We start from the raw sequence: 13,850 nt of genomic DNA, 5'->3' as shown, positions 1-13,850 counted from the left end.
CGATGCGTACTTGCAAATCCCAGTGGACGCCGAATCCCAGCGCGTCTTGGTGGTTAACATGCATCTTGGTTTGTACTGATTCAAAAGACTGCCATTCGGGTGTGCATCCGCCCCTGCATTGTTTCAGCAATATTTACAAACTGTTTGTGCGTCGGTCCCTACTGCTGCGAACTATCTGGACAATATTGTGATCTCCGGAAAGACAGCCGACGAGCATTTAGCACCCCTACGAACATTATTTCAGGTATTGCGACAAAATGGTCTTCGCTTGCGGAAGGACAAATGTGTGTTTTTTGCTCGTGACTTACCATACCTGGGACACGTAATCAATGCCCAAGGCATACATCCGAGTCCAGAGCACCTCTGTGCCATACAAGATTTGCCTTCGCCACAGAATGTGAAGCAGCTACAGAGTGTGTTGGGTAAAATTAACTATTATCATCGCTTTCTGCGCAATGCCTCTTCCATTTCAGCTCCGCTTCATCGCTTACGCCGTACAGGTGTTCTGTTCGTCTGGACGACGGAATGCGAACGCGCCTTTCGCCAGTTGAAATCGGCGTTGCTTTCTAATACTTGCCTTACGCCATTCGATCCCCAGAAACCCCTTTTGTTCATGGTAGATGCATCGGATTTCGGGATCGGGGCTGTGCTTGCGCACAAAGATGAGTCGCATGATCGCCCTATTGCCTTTGCGTCCAAATTGCTCTCGTCTGCGCAAAGAAATTATTCCCAGATAGAGAAAGAAGCTTTGGCTCTCGTGTTTGGTGTTACTAAGTTCCATGATTTATTGTATGGTCGTCACTTTACCATCATCACAGACCACAAACCTCTGTCGTCGCTTTTTCATCCGAACAAGCCTGTACCTCCGCGTATAGCGCAGAAATTCATTCGCTGGTCTATTTTCCTCTCGCAGTACCGCTACGATATCTTGTATCGGTCCACTGCTAAGCAAGGAAACGCCGATGCGTTGTCCCGTTTGCCTGTTGCTGAGGATAAAGCATTCGATTCTTCCGAACTTGCTTGCATGTTCATTGATTCGGAAACGGATGAAGTGGTCGAATCGTTTCCGATTGATTTTCGTCGTGTAGCTACAGCCACAGCTGCTGACCCTGTCCTTGCTACCGTTTTGCGTTTTGTTGTTACGCAATGGCCTTTGTCAAAGTCTCGGATCGAGGATCCGTTGGTTCGCCGATTTTTTGCTCACAAGGAGAGACTTTTTGTTCGACGTGGTGTTTTGTTGTTGCGTTCTGATAATGATCAGTCCAGAGTCGTGGTCCCACGTTCGTTACAGTCCTCTGTTTTACGGCTTCTTCACCAAGGACATTGGGGTATAGTGCGAACGAAACAACTTGCTCGTCAGCACTGTACTTGGTTCGGAATCGATGCTGCGATTACGAATTTGTGTTCTTCTTGCATGGCGTGTGCCGAACAACAATCCGCACCGCCGCGGAAAGTCTTTGCTTGGCCAAAAGCCACTTCCCCTTGGCAGCGCTTGCACATCGATTTTGCTGGTCCATTCTGGAATGCTCGATGGTTGGTTCTGGTAGATGCCTTCAGTAATTTTCCTTTTGTTGTCCGGATGTCTTCCACGACGTCCTCTGCCACCATCCAAGCGTTGTCTGCTATCTTTTGCATTGAAGGTCTTCCGCAGACTATTGTTTCCGACGATGGCCCGCAATTCATGTCTGCAGAATTCCAGTCATTCTGCCAGGCCAATGGTATTCAACATCTGACATCCGCGCCGTTTTCGCCTCAGTCAAACGGTGCCGCTGAACGATTGGTCCGGACTTTCAAGTCACAGATGTTGAAGTTGAAAGAGTCGCATTCTAGGGAGGACGCGTTGTTGCTCTTTTTGTCTTCGTATCGCTCTCAGCCCCGAGATGGTCGCTCGCCGGCTGAGTTGCTCCACGGTCGTCCTCATCGAACCTTGATGTCTTTGCTGCATCCGCCGCATCAGGTTCCTGTGCAGCGGCAGACTCCCGCTTTTGCTCCCGGCGACGTTGTATTCTATCGCAACTTTCGAGGTTCACGGCGTTGGCTCGCAGGGCGCATTCTTCGCTGCCTCGGACGCGCGATGTATTTGGTTTTGGGGGCCTCTGGTGAGGTGCGTCGGCATCTCAATCAGCTGCGCTTCTGTCGTCGCCTGGGTTCTGCCGCTCCCCGTCTGCTTCCAGCGACGGTGCCGTCCGGTCAGCGCCCTGGGGACCCATCTTCTGGCTCGCCTCATCCCCAGGTGTTACCGACGATGCCTTCCATTTTGCCCCATGGCGACGCGCCGCCGCCGCAGCCGCCGCCGCCGCCGCCGCCGCCTGTTCTCCCTCCGGCGCCGCTTCGCTGCAGCCGCCAAGAGCCTCCCTGGGTCACGCGCCGCCGATCGCTTCCCGTGACCAGCTGTCCTCCGCCATGGAACTCTTGCCCGCTCCGGACCCCATGACGTCATCGCGCGTCGGGTACCCCGACGCAATGGAGGTCGACCCTTCGGCCCCTCCTGTCTCTTTAAGGGCGCATACACCGCATGTTGACGTGCACCCTGGACTAGGTTTTCAGGCGTTTCCTAGCTCCCCTCGGACCGAATGGCCGGGTGCGGGTGGCACAGCCACGCCTGTTGTTAGGCTCCCCACCTCATCGCATACGTCAACATGGGGTCCTCCCCACGGCGGGCGGAAGCCTTATAACACGACCGTTCGCCGATTTGCGGGGGAGGAATGTGGTGTCACCGCCAGACACCACACTTGCTAGGTGTTAGCTTAAATCGGCCGCGGTCCATTTAGTACATGTCGGACCCGCGTGTCGCCGCTGTGAGATCGCAGACCGAGCGCCACCACAAGGCAGGTCTCGAGATACGGAATAGCACTCGCCCCAGTTGTACGACGACTTTGCTAGCAACTACACTGACGAAACCTTTCTCTCATTTGCCGAGAGACAGCCTTAAGCTAAGTCCATGGCTACGACCTAGCAAGGCGCCATTAGCCTTACATAGTTTGATAGTTATCGTATGAAATGTCTCATCAAGAACGTAGTAAACCAACAAGAAATAAAAGTTAAGTATTCGAGGAGCTGCATACTTTTCTTATTAGAATTCACTACTTATCCTGTTCCAGAATTCACGCCCGTCTGCGTTAGATAGCGTGCATTTCGGCCTCCTCCTATCTACAAGGTGTTGGCACATTTGCCAATACATCATTATCCACCTACGACATCACTCAGACAAAAAGCACGATTTAACTACTGTACAAATAAGACTTAGTAAGTGGTTTAACATCGCATCAACAAAATACATATCCACTCAGGTCAATTACAAAGTTGGGCGCAGACCAAAGGAAACCACCTCGTCTTGTGCCATTTCCATCACGGCAAAGTAGTGGCGCCTATTGGTCTGAACAAAATATTAACAATTACCACACACAAGGAAAAGTGGCCCTAATGGTCACAGTTTTATGTGACTCACGGGACAGCATAATTGAAATGCGGAAAGAAAGAATTGGCTACCACTAGATGTTTACTCGAACTAGCCCTTATAATCTTTTTTAGAACTTTGAGGAAACCAAGATATGAAAGTATTCTTCAGCAAACGATGCATCGAACTCCTTGTGACCGTGAAACAAAAGAAATGTTCAGGAATAGGTTTCAATTAAGGGTGAAAGGATTTACAGCATAAGATGCACTGATTCCTACGATTAGTAAGAATAGTCATATGAGATCCCACTACGAATCACAGTAAATGGAAGAAACACGAAAGTAATAGGGAGTAGTAGAAATCAGAATTGCGAGAAACGTTACATGTAAATTGGTGACCACGATGTAGACGATGTTGAGGAATTCTGATACTTTGTAAGCACAATAACTTATGGCAGACAAAGGACACAGGCAGGACCTTCCTGGCCAAAGGAATTTATTAGTATCAAACATTGGACTTAATCTAATGAAAAAGTTTCTGCGAATGTACGTTTGGAACTTAGCATTGTATCTAAATGAATAATGGACTGTGAAGTAACCGAAAAAAAAGAGGCCCGAAGCGTCTGAGGTGAGGTGCTACAGAAGGATGTTGAATATTAGGTGAACTGATACTACACACATCAAAAAAAGTTTTGCATCAGCTCGGTTCCCAGAATTCCTGCAGATAGATGTTGACTGGGGATACTGTATCACAGACACAGTCCATTTGACTGTCCAGAGATATCACTAAACACGCCCAAAGTTGTGAACAAACATGCATGAGCAGCGCCTATTAGACGGAGGGGGTGCGACAGCCGATCAGTTCCAGTCATTCCACCACGAAGGAGGTATACGGTCCGTGTTGTCTGTAGTTCAATCATGACTAGACAGTCAATACCGCGGCTCGATCGCGTCCGCATTGTTACTTTGTCCCATGAAGGGCATTCAACAAGGGAAGTGTCCAGGCGTCTCGGAGTGAACCAAAACGAAGTTGTTCGGAGATGTAGGAGATACAGAGAGACAGGAGTTGTCGATGACATGCCTCGCTCAGCCCGCCCAAGGGATACTACTGCAGTGGGTGACCGCTACCTACGGATTATGGCTCGGAGAAACTCTGACACCAACGCCACCATATTGAATAATGCTTTTCGTGCAGCCCCAGTACCTCGTGTTACGATTCAAACTGTGCGCAACAGGCAGCATGATGAGCAACTTTACTCCTGACGTCCATGGAGAGGTCTGTCTTTGCAACCAATGCACCATGCCGCGCGGTACAGATGGGCCCGACAACATGCCGAATGGACCGCTCAGCACTGGCGTCAGGTTCTCTTCACCGATGAGCATCGCATGTGCCTTCAACCAGACAACAGTTGGATACGTTCTTGGAGGCAACCCGGTCAGGCTGAACGCCTTAGACATTATATCTTACATGATTCTCCATCGTTAACTGTGCGTATACAATGAAGAGCCAAAGAAACTAATACACCTGCCTAATATCGTGTAGGGTCCCCGCGAGAACGCAGACGTGTCATGGACTCGACTAACGTCTGAAGTAGTGCTGGAGGGAATTGACACCATGTATCCTGCAGGGCTGTCCATAGATTCTTAAGAGTACGAGGGGGTGGAGGTCTCTTCTGAACAGCACGATGCAAAGCATACCATATACCCTCAATAATGTTCATGTTTGGGGAGTCTGGTGTGGTGGTCATCGGAAGTGTTTAAACTCGGTGTGCTCTTGGAGCACTGAAAACTCACGCAGCGCAACCTGTTTAGCAGAGATGTTACCCGCTATTACTGAGATGCTATTGAAGCTTTACTTTTCCGCGTAACATCCAAAATACTACCAGAACCACAATTTCTGTATAAAACGTATAAAACGAAACCCTTACAATTACACTACCAAAATACCAAAACTCACCTCTTACTTTTAGTGTCTCATTAACTAATCTAATTCCCTCAACATTCACCACTTTAATTCGATACATTCATTTATCCTTGTTCAGCTTCTGTTGATTTTCATCTTACATTCTCCTATCAAGGTGCTGTCCATTCTGTTCAGGAAGCCTCAGAGTTTTTGTTTCTTTCCCCTGAACATTAATTCCTTTACCAAATTGTTCTTTGGTTTCCCCTAATTCTCGCACAATGTACAGTTTGAATAACATCGAGGATAAGACACAATCCTGTCTCACTTTCTTCTCAAACACTGCTTCCGCTTCAAGCCTCTCGGTTCTTGTAAATGGCGTATTGCTCCTGTATAAATTGTTAGTAATTTTTCGCATCCTGTACTTTAACCGCATCCTGTACTTCCGACCCTATAGTCGGAATTCGTAGTCAGTGTTGTCAATATCTTTCCATACAATGCTGTGTCTATAGTGTAGGAGAAATCCTCGGATCAGATTCCCAAATTTCTCTGGCAATCAAAATGATCTTCCTCGAGGTCGACTGCAGTTATGACCACACCTTAGACAGTCTGAATTGTTGTCAGATCTCCCCTCAAGGTCACAGTCACAATCTCCTTCCCCCATTTTCCTGTCGTCTATGCCTATTTCCTTCTGCACAAATAGTTGGAAATTGAAAATACGAGGAGGATCTTTGTCCTACTGACTGGTGGTACTGCGCCGGTCTGCATGTGTGACAGATTTCCCTTGTATATTTAGTACATAATTTATACAGCGTGTTTTCCTGTGAGCGTGCAAAAAAAGGACATAGAGAATGCTCCAGTGAACAATTTGAGATACGGAACTCGTAGTAGGAGGAGCCAGGTTGAGGAATTGTGTACTGTTCTGACTAGCAATCCTTTTTTCTGGCTTATTTACAACTAACTGGCGTACAAGTTTACACGTTATATGCTGTTTATTTACTTGTACATTCTCAATTTCCTGCAAGAAAACGATAAGGATGAGCCTGATTACCAGGGAGTTATGACGCATGTTTTCTTTATTTTATTTGCCCATAAGGTGGCTCTGTTGTATCGTATTTACATTTTCCCATGAGAGAATGTGCTATCAATTAACGGCAGACCAATTCGTTACTCAGTGCTATTCAAAGACGCACAGTACCATCCGATGGAGTATTACCGGTACAATATTTCCTGGTATCTGGATTGGAAGGGGAGGTCCTATTCCATGGCCTGCGGGGTCACTTTTCCTGAATCCTCTTGATTATTTCCTATGGGGATATATATAGTCAGTTGTGTATGAGACGCCGGCGTATACGGAGATGGAATTACCTGTCAGAATTATAGCTGCCTGTGATGCGGTTCGAAACATACTAGGGGTATATGTCAAGGTGCGTCAGAAGCTTGTTCGCCGATATAATGGTTGCATTGAGGTTGATGGCCGTCAGTTTCAGCACATCTTCTAAGATACAATACAAATGGTATATTCATTGTGCCAATGATGGTATTTGCAGTTATCTAGTGTAAACAAAAATGTACATAGTAATGTGATTTTATTCCTAATAGCTCTTTAAGGTGGTTTCTCAGACCCGGATTCCTAATTCAAATTGTTCAGTGGAGCATCCTCTATGTCCTGTTAAATTTTTGCACGCTCTTACGGAAAAACCCTGCATGTCACGTGGTCACTTATGGTTACTGTGTATTTTCCAAGATAACGTTACCATAATTAATGTAATTTGTGGCCCTACAATACACGGCTGGAAATAGGGTCGGAGGACTGCCTCTTGAAGTGCTTCTTTATTCCATAACTTACAAGGGAACCTCCCCATCGCACCCCCCTCAGATTTAGTTATAAGTTGGCACAGTGGATAGGCCTTGAAAAACTGAACACAGATCAATCGAGAAAACAGGAAGAAGTTGTGTGGAACTATGAAAAAACTAAGCAAAATATACAAACTGAGTAGTCCATGTGCAAGATAGGTAACATCTAGGAGCGACCGAATTCAGGGACGCCGTGGTCCCGTGGTTAGCGTGAACAACTGCGGAACGAGATGTCCTTGGTTCAAATCTTCCCTAGAATAAAAAGTTTACTTTCTTTATTTCTGCAAAGTTATGATCTGTCCGTTCGTTCATTGACGTCTCTGTTCAGTGTAATAAGTTTAGTGTCTGTGTTTTGCGACCGCACCGCAAAACCGTGCGATTAGTAGCCGAAAGGACGTGCCTGTCCAATGGAAACCGAAAACATTTGATTGCGAGGTCATAGGTCACCCGATTCCTCCACAGGAAAACACGTCTGATATATTCTATACGACACTGGTGACGACATGTGAGTCACATGATAGGAGTATGTTGTCGACCCACCTAACTTGTACACTTGGTGAATGGGTAAAAAGATTCTTCTACCTTGCCCAATTTAGGTTTTCTTGTGGATGTGATAATCACTCCCAAAAAAGTGTGAAAACATAAGAGTTTGTCACATAAACTGCAACAAATGAATGCAACAGTTTCACAGTCGCACAGTTTTGTCTGTGCTCTGTCAAAACATATGTTTTTAACGTTTTCAAATTTTTCCGTGTGTAGACCGTCAAATCATGCATATGTCCAAGCAAATCTGAACATGTCCTAGAATTTTGGAGAGCGAAGTTGATTATATGTGAGTGCCTGAAATTTTGATAATTGTCTGAAAATAAAAAATTAAAATTTTCTCCCGAGGGAAGACTTGAACCAAATACCCATCGTTCCGCAACTGCACACGCTTCCCACGGGACCACGGCGCTCATGTGTTTACAGCAACCTGATGTTGTCTATCTTACACATGGACTACTCAGTTTGTATATTTTGTTTATTTTTTCGTAGTTCCACACAACTTCTTCCTGTTTTCTCGATTGATCTGTGTTCAGTTTTTCAAGGCCTATCCACTGTACCAACTTACAACTAATTCTGAGGGGGGATGCGATGGGGAGGTTCCCTTGTTAGAAACCCACTATCGCCTTCAGGTACGGTGCCTTGTTAATGTGTTCTACTCTACAGTCTGTGTATCGAGTTCTGGTACTGCAGTATACTGGTTAATATCCTGTATTATTCTGTATATAAGGGTGCCACTCAGGATGGGAGTTTCTCTCCCTACTGCTGATATATAGCGCTGTTCACCGGTTCACAGAGCCTCGAAAATTATTTCCATCCTTTAAATATATCTTAGGTCTTAGGGTTATATAAGCAGTTTTGATCACTGAAGGTGATAAGTACTCTGCACATAATTATTATTGCTACATCTTGGATCTTTACAGTACGTACGAAACTTTGACAGCGGCAGTTGATCAGTTTTCCGTGTCATCAACATATAAGAGAGTGAAGATGGGTTCCACCACTGTTAGTTGGCTATGGTGCCGATTTTGTAAAAATGAGTAAACATTAAGTTTTACTAAAAATGGCTAACGTCAACACACCTGCCAACGATGCGATAACATTGTACCACACTCCACCTCACCTACAATCCATGTATTTTTGTCCATATAAGGGGCAGCTTTCACAGCTAGGATTGTGCTCATGAAAGTTCCTGTTGGTAGACATTTGGAAGAAGAAGAAAGATCATCTGAAGAATACTTTGTAGATTGAAAAATATATACGATTTATTCCAGAAATGCATTTTCTTTTATTGGGGCTACTGGAAATTAGTTTAGGTACACAGTACCATCCTCGGGCTACGTCCTGTTTTGACACACATACATGGGTACCAAGCGTGATGACTCCAAGCCACAGGATGGGCTGAGCATGGCACTGTGTACTGAAAATGGGAACCAATAGACAAAATAAATTATTGCCACTTTAGATGATAACATGTTTTTTTTCTGATTCTGGTGGTCGGTGTTCCATCCAACAGTATGCCATGAATATGTTGTTTGTAGATACTCTGGTTGGGTGGGGGATCCGAATCACTGTTGGATACTAAAGAGACCAACGAACACTTGGTGGCGTATTGGAAAAGAAAACAAATAATCGCGTACAAAAGGTTTAATTAAATTTTGCACATACATTTACAAATTGGAAACAACTCTTTCGTCACTCTCACTTTCTGCAGTTTTAAAAACATCCATCCCAGTTCTTAACTTAAAATTTAAATCTACAACAGTATCACCTAGCTCTTTCCCCAACTAGTAATCTTACAAATACAAAGAAGGTATGAACATGTGACCTGTAATTGGAATTTTCATGCTCATCACTCCTCTGGTAAAGGATTCCGGATTAGCCCTTATTCGGATATCTATGAGGGAGTGTCAAAGGGAAGGTAACCATGAGAATAAATTTAAAAACTCAACCAAAGGCCAATTTCCTACGAGTCAGGGTGTGGAATTTCAAGAGTTTGAACTTGGTAGGGAAGCTAGAAAATCTGAAACGGGAAATGCAAAGACGTCTAGATGTAGTGGTGGTAAGTAAAGTGAAATGGAAAGAAGACTAAAGATTGCTGGACAGACGAATATAGGGTAATACCACCAGCAGCAGAAAATGGTATAAAGGTTACACAATACAAAAGTATGGCAGAAAGTGAGTTACTGTGAACAGTTCAGTGGTGGGGCTGTTCTCATCAGAAGCGATAACAAACCAACACCAACAACTATAATTCAAGTACACATGCCAAATTCGCAAGCAGAAGATGAAGAGATAGAAACTGTATAAGCGGATATTTAACGAGTAATTTAGTATAAAAACGGAGGTGAAAAACTTATAATCAAGTGGGATTTTAATTCCTTTGTAGAGGATGGAGTAGAAGAATTGGCTATGGGAGAATATGGGGTCGGTAGTAGGAATGAGAGAACAGAAAGACTAACTGATTTCTGTAACAAATATCGGTAATACCGTTCAAGAATGACAAGAAGATGAGCTATTCTCGGAAAAGGCCTCGAAATATGGGGATACTTCAGTTAGATTACATCATTATCAGGCAGTGATTCCGAAATAAGATAATGGATTATACGGTATACCCAGGAGCGGGTACAGACTCAGATAACAATTTAAAAATAACGAAGCATAGGCTGAAGAGTAAGAGATCGGTTAGGAAGAACCAGTGAGCAGAGAACGGGGATACGGAAGCACTAACATATGAAGAGATACACCGGGAGTTCTCTGAGATTACAGATACTGCGATAGTGAATAGCTCGGTAGAAAGTTCAGTGGAAAAGGAATGGACATCTCTAGCGAAACGCTGTCAGAGACGTTGCAAAGGAATAGAAAGCTACAAGAAATCTGTGAGGAAACAACTGGTAGCAGAAGAAACACTTCAGCTGATCGACAAAAGAATCGACAGCGAAATTCAGGAGTACAGAAATACGAACACTTAGGAAATAAATAAATATGAAGTACAGGGAAGCTAAGTCGGAATGGCTGCATGAAAAATATGAAGAAATCGAAAAAGAAATGATTGTCGAAAAGAATGACTGAGCATACAGAAAAGTCAAAACGTCCTACGATGTAACTGAAAGCAAGCGGGGTAAGATTAAGAGCGTAATTGGAATTCCACTATTAAATGCAGAGGAGAGAGCGGATAGGTGGAAAGAGTACATTGGAGGCCTCTATGAGGTGGAGAACTTGTCTGATGACGCGACAGAATACAAATCAGTAGTCGATGGGGAACAGGTGGGGACTCAGTTATTACACCAGACTTTGAAAGAGCTTCGGAAGACTTAAGATCAAATAAGATGAAAAGAATAAATAACATTCTATCAGAATTTCTAGAATTATTGGCGGGGGGGGGGGGGGGGAGGGGGAGCAGGATTGACAACAAAAAGGCTTTTCGCGTTTGGTGTATGGACTGTATAAGACTGGCGATACAGCATCAGATTTCGGATAAACACCACCCACAGAAATCCGAAACGGAGAAGAGCGAGAATTATCGCACAATCAATTTAACAGCTCATGCAGCCAAAATGCTGACAAGGAAAATATACTGAACAATAGATCTATTATATGAAGATCAGTTTGGTTAAGGAATAGTAAAGGCACCAGAGTGACAATTGTGATTTGTGGTTGACAGCGGAAACAACACTGAAGAAAAAGTAAGACACGTTCATCGGATCGGTCGCCCTAGAAAAATCTTTCGACAGTGTAGAATTGTGCAAGATGTTCGAAATTCAAGGAAAAATAGAAGAAGGTTAGAGGGAAATATGAGTGATATCCAATACGTACAAAAATAAAGAAGGAACAATAACAGTGGAAGAGAAAGAACAAAGTGCTCGGTTTAAAAAGGATGTAAACCAGGGTGTAGTCTTTCGCCCCGACTGTTCAGTCTATACACCGATGAAGCAATGACGAAAAACAAAAAAATAAAAAATAAGTATATAAAGAGTGGAATTAAAATTCAAGGTGAATTTTCTGAAATTGTAGTCAGCTGTTGTATGTTACATGTACATCACATCTGCACATTTCTATCCCATTAGGTTATTTTCTATGTTGTGCATCGTATTGTTTCCGTTTTTTGTCTTAGAGTGTATATGCTATGCATAGTATATCGATATACTAGTATTAATAGTGTACCACCAAACACTGTTACTAATGAGGTGACAATAGGACTGACGCTGGCGGTGGCGCCACATCTGCTGATGCTACTGCTGCCACTGCTGGACCTCAGGTGATTTGTGCTCGTTGGTGAGTTGACTCTCAACTTGTGGTTGAGTGTGATTTCAGTTATACACCTTAATATAAGGCACTCTTGCTAAAATATCGGTTGGTCTTATTAAGTCACATATTATAGCGATAGAGGTAAGTATGATATAAATGTAGCCATCTCGGGTAATAAATTATAGTGGTTTAGTTATTGGGTATAAATTAGGTCCTAAAACACATCTGAAATCCGGCAACTATCTAGGTTGGAACAGTACCACTAGCCGATAGGACAAAGCCCCAGCTACGATTTTGAATTTCATGCCATTTATAAGTAAAGCAATTGGCGTAGAAGGGAGGAGGAGAGGAGGGAGAGAGGAATGTGGGCAATGGTCTTGACATTGGGGGCGATTTGGCAATAGCAATAGCAGAAGCTTTCTACTAATACAGCCCCCATACTGGCTCCTATCAGATTTCCCAGCCGTCTGTAAATAATTCGTCATACAGTCGTGATTTATTAAACTCATTGTGGGAATATGCATCTGTTTATTTTGAGATTGGAATAACCACCATGTCCAGTTAGTCTATAGGTATTTCCCCTTCCCGTACATCTTGCTCACCATGTGGAATAGTTTTATCATGTCTGCGTCTCAAGAATATGGAAGTTTGTGCTTAGGTATTTCACAGTGTTCTGTTAAACTCACATTATCATGGTCTCTCACCTCTTTCTCATCTAATTCCGCTTCCCTTTCTGTATATTGTCTTCAAGTTCATTCACTGTGTGTGCCCTACCATGCACTGTTAGCTTCCCCTTCTTCGCTTAGTACTGATTTTCCAGCAGTGCTGTTGATATTCTTACAGCTGATTCTTTGTCCAAAGGCTTCTGTATCTTTCCTATGGGCGGTGTACATCTTCCCCGTAATTATACTTGCTTCTACGGCCTTTTATTTGTCCTCTAGCCAAGCCTGCCTAGCCAGTATACATTCATCTTCTACTGTATTCCTTTCCTCTGTTTCAATCAGTTGCTGTGTAAGGCCCCGTTTGAAACTCCCAACAATCTCTACTTCTTTCAACATTCAGGTCGCATAATTTTAATTTCCTACTGTTTTTCAGTTTCTTCGCTTCACTGTACGATTCAAAACCAATTAATAGCGGTCAGGGCCTACATCTGTCCCTGAAAATGCCTTGCAGTTTACTATCGGGTTCGGAAACGTTTGTCTCACCCCTGTATAGCCTATGTGCAACCTTGCAGTATCTCCTCATCTCCTCGACGTATACAACCATCTTTCACGATCCTTAAATCAGAATCATGCTTTAAGTTGATGTAAACACGAATGTTTTCGGGGCCTTAAAAGTCTTCAGAGACGCAGACCGTTTCATGTGGTACAATCATACATCACTGCGTCAGCTATAACTGCAAGTGGCCTTATTGATGAAGGACACTTGTAGTGGTACGAACTTAGAATTATCTTAATACCTTCAGCTGCTGACGGGTGTTGATATATATCAAGGGGGACAGGTGAAAATGTGTGCCCCGCCCGGGACTCGAACCCGAGATCTCCTGTTTACAAGGCAGATGCTCTGTCCAGCTGAGCCACCAAGGGCACATAAGATAGTGCGACTGCAGGAATTACCTCGCGCAGGCCTCCCGCGAGACCCACATTCTCACCTTGTATGTCCACACAAAACATTCGTAGTGTCCCACCCTAACAGATATCCATATAACTTGTAGTGGTGGCTACAGTATGGTACATTTTTCAAAACGACGTTCTGTACACTACACATTAATGACTTTAGAGATAGTATTCACTGTAGTGTCGTGTTTTTCACAGGCTGCACCTTTACGTATGAGTAAATTGTCCCCAGAAACAAATGCATTGTTATCCAGTTATGTGAACATGTCATCATGCCAGTCACATGAATA

General features: G+C 44.0%; 1 non-coding gene across 1 annotated transcript; it reads right to left on the bottom strand.

The window, feature by feature from the left end:
- Window positions 1-13,456: 13,456 nt before the first annotated feature.
- Trnat-ugu lies at window positions 13,457-13,531 on the bottom strand. Its single transcript has one exon. It is a non-coding gene; the product is annotated as a tRNA-Thr (tRNA).
- Window positions 13,532-13,850: the final 319 nt, after the last annotated feature.

Source organism: Schistocerca piceifrons, chromosome 1 (genome assembly GCF_021461385.2).
Source record: "Schistocerca piceifrons isolate TAMUIC-IGC-003096 chromosome 1, iqSchPice1.1, whole genome shotgun sequence".
NCBI classification, from domain to species: Eukaryota; Metazoa; Arthropoda; class Insecta; order Orthoptera; family Acrididae; genus Schistocerca; species Schistocerca piceifrons.
This window is presented reverse-complemented; position numbering and strand designations above follow the sequence as displayed.